The 3,912-nt window shown below is 31.7% G+C and overlaps 1 non-coding gene across 1 annotated transcript; it reads right to left on the bottom strand.

Annotated features, from left to right (window-relative positions):
* Positions 1-2,383: 2,383 nt before the first annotated feature.
* Positions 2,384-2,489, bottom strand: LOC125198801. The gene has a single exon (XR_007172477.1). It is a non-coding gene; the product is annotated as a U6 spliceosomal RNA (small nuclear RNA).
* Between the last annotated feature and the right edge of the window lie 1,423 nt (positions 2,490-3,912).

The following is a 3,912-nucleotide window of genomic DNA, read 5'->3' as shown; positions in this document are numbered from 1 at the left end:
ACTTTTAAAGTATTAATTTTATAATAAAATGTGAGTAGGAATGAGTTAATGGAATATGGGGTCCACTCCCAAAAATGGTAAAAGTGAAGTGTATCAAATTTTCAGGGACGGACCGAAATGGTAATATGTATCAAATTTTCAGGGAAATATACAATGGAATTAGCCTTAATCATTGATTGAATCTATCTATTATAGTAGTATTGATGAGAGACAAGTAGTAGTTAAAGTAAAAGAAAAGGAAAACCATAAAACTGCGATTAAGAATAACAAATACCTGCACCAGCGCAATTCAGAATAGAAGCAGAAGATACACACCCCAATCTTAAAATTCACATAATATAGTATTAAGAATGTATATTATGGAAATCTTTTTATTAAGGAAAATTATATAAATATGATAACTGCCATAATTTAGAATATCGAATTCCTTAAATTAAGGGGAAAAAAAAAGAATTCCTTAAATTAAGGAATATATAAAATGGTTTAATAATTACGAATTAAATATTAATTTGAAAGATTGCCTTTTAATTAATTTAAAGATTCTCTTATTTTAAAAACAAATCTAACAAAAGAATTCCAAAAGTAGATAGATATCTATGAAAATTGGTATCAATGTTGCACGCATAAGGACACAAATGGATATCTATGAAGCTTGTATTGTCAATTTCTATTATTCTGATTAAATTAGAATAATAGAGGCATTATGTGTTCATTTGCTCATTCATTGCATTCCATTTTTCCTTTTTCATTGTATTAGTAAACTGCACAAAATAATAAAACATATTAAATGAATATCCTCTAATCTAATAAGTAAATTGATAGCTACAAAACTTACTTGTCATCTGTGATCATAATGTGTGCGGCATTCACAACTTCGGGAATCAACTCTGGGATTACTTCGATGATGGCTGTATGGGTCTTCATGCAATCAAATACGCCCTATAAGTTACATAAAAATAAGTATTAGAATGCAATAAATACAATAGTAGTAATTATGTGTAGGAATATTGAAATGTTCAATACATTATCTGGTATGATATGCTCTATGCAGTTTCTCCAGAAACGAAGCTTGCCCATCCCTGTCTTTTGTGCACTCATGTCACGGTTTAACATATCAATATAGCTCTGAGTTACCCAATCTTCGTTCACAAAAGCAGAGCTAACAGTCTGTTGGAGGTGTTTAGATGCGTATTTAAACAGCATCATGTACATCATCCGCAAGAAGTGTATCATATCACGCTGTCCCATAATACTGCCAGATTTAGATCCCAATGTGCCCCCAAACACTGGGGGCTCAATTGAATTGAAAAAAACCCTGCATATAAATATAGAGAATTTAATGATTTAAAAATTTTAATTCAAGATAGTAGAAACGATGTAACGATGTTTCCCTTATCTTCCAGTTGTTGTAGGCATAACGGTTTTACAATGTTTGGGAAGGAGGTTGGCACTTTGGGATATGCTCCAGGCGGATACTTGAGGCGTACTTGATTAACTGTAGGGAGATCTTTAAAGCCTTCTTTTGGCGGTTTCTTACTCTTCGACTGAGAGATTTTTAGTTTGACTTCGATGGCCAAAAAGCCCTTCACAGATTCATCATATTCAGTTGGGATACTGATGGCAATTCCGTTCGAGAGTTTCCCCATGATATTTATCATGGCAATAAAATGCTCGAATGCTAGAAACCCCGGGGCCCAAAAAATATTTCTTAAAATCCGTTCAATATAATCCCACCATTCGGGGGATGTTTTGAATCAGTATAGTATTGAACGTTGCTTTTGCACGCTAATAATTTCGTTTTTAAAGCATCTAAAGACATGTTGGGGAAGAATTTGGCCACCAAGGTATTAAAAGTCTCGATATTGTTGAACCTTTATGTAAGCATACCCTTAGAGGCCTATACAGAGCATATGTAATCACCCCTTTGAAGCCTATCTAAAAATGGGACAATTTTTTTGGGGTTACTCCCAATCAAAAAAACAGAGTAACCAAATTTAAAAAGGGCGAAATTGAAGGGGAAAAAATAGCCGTGTTGTGTTTGTTTGGGAATAAGAAAAAGGGTTTATATAAGCAAAATTTAAAAACTGATTTTTTTAAGGAAATATAAAAAATAAAGGAAAAAAATGAATTTGAAGGAAATAATACTCCGTATATAAGGTCAAAACTGTATTCGTTAGGAAACAATATAAAAGGAAATAATGCTTTTTTTAAGGTCAAAACTATAACTCTGTTGGGGAAAAAATATAAATACCAAATTCACTTTTAAAAAATTTTACTAATACTGCTAAAAAAACGAATATAAACATCTAAGGAATCAAAAAGTTACTTTAAAGATGTATTCTTTCAATATATTCGAAATGAAGATGCAACCATTGATTCAAAAAAAAAGGAAAAAAAATTTTCGATTTATTCGGGTCATCCTTTCCAGGGCCATGCTAATCTTATCGTATTGTTCCAATTTTTTAAAAAACGGCCGAAACTTGGGCTGGGCCTGGTGAGTTGAAAATATGTGCCATGACTTTACTAATATTTGAGCATCATTAAAATTTATTAATTAAAAATTTAATGTAATACTAGTTCGGAATATAATGTTTTTTCCTTTCTTTTTAAAATTTCTAATTCTCTCAGAATTAATTCATGTTGGGGTTTGATCATCAAATTCAATTGGAATTTGCAGCATATATGATATATGGAAATTTAAATTTATCGTGGGCTAATCACTACATGGGCCACGATGAAAAAGCCCCGACATTTTATATTTATATAAATATTCCAATTAGAATAGAGAACACAATATTAATTGATTCAAGCAATTTGTAGGGGTTTAAATTTTATCGATCAAAAACTCATAAATCAATCCGTTTGATGTGAATCAAATGTTCGACATTTATTCAGCTAATTTTTAGCCTTGTGAGATGGAAAAGGAAGATGGGAAATTTATTTGGATTAGCTAATATTTTAACTTCAATTTATTTTAATATTAAAGGGTGTGAGTATGCCTAATGCTAAATTATCTATTCTACCTTTAAAACCCTTTTTTCTTTATTAAAACCAAATGAAAATATTACACGTGAAAGAAAGGAGAGATAGGGGCCGGTTTTTGGGGAGTTATTAGTGCAGTTGTAGGGAGTATTTAATGAAAATTTTGAGAGAAGAAAAAGGAAGAAAAAGGGAGAACACCATTAATCTTACGGTTTTTCTTCTTTAACGTGTGGCTCCTTTGTCTTCCCTTGCTCCTAACACTAAGGATGAATTGACTATAGAGATTATATATTTAATCACCGGGTTTTGGTTTTTGCCCATGGTTCGGATTTTTTATATACATCTAAGTAGACTTCCCCCCGTCCCCCCACTTTGGGGTCCACCCTTTTTCGCACTTTGTTTTGTTAAAAAATAATAAATAGTTAAAAAATGGAGGGAAATGGAAAGTAAGAGAGAGAATAATGTAAAATTAGTTACGTAAAATGTGTTGCTAATAATATGTGAAAATATTCAAGAACTAAGTTGAAATTCAACATAATGAGGCTTTGGAGAATTAAGTTAAAATTCAAAGTGCAAGTAAAATTCAAGCTATATTATGAGTACATTAATCTATTAATTTCATGTATATTCGGATCATGCTTTTGTGGCTTGTTCAAATTGTCATCCTAAGTTACCATTCACTTATATAGAACTATACTTCTTGATTCTCGGTTTAAACAACTTCTTATTTATTTTATGATCTAAACATTTAAAAAAATCATCTCAACATCTCTAATTAGCGCGAGCGTGTTGGCTTATGGTAGTAGAATAATTAATGCCTAAGACCAAAGGACATGCTCGCTCATATCCGTTGCTGTATCAATCAGCAAACAACACAATCTCCTCGCACCAAACAAATAATCCCAAATAGCAAGACACCGAAAATGCACG

This window comes from Salvia hispanica, unplaced genomic scaffold, assembly GCF_023119035.1.
Source record: "Salvia hispanica cultivar TCC Black 2014 unplaced genomic scaffold, UniMelb_Shisp_WGS_1.0 HiC_scaffold_277, whole genome shotgun sequence".
NCBI classification, from domain to species: Eukaryota; Viridiplantae; Streptophyta; class Magnoliopsida; order Lamiales; family Lamiaceae; genus Salvia; species Salvia hispanica.
The sequence above is the reverse complement of the archived record's forward strand: the minus strand, read 5'-3'. Positions and strand labels throughout refer to the sequence as shown.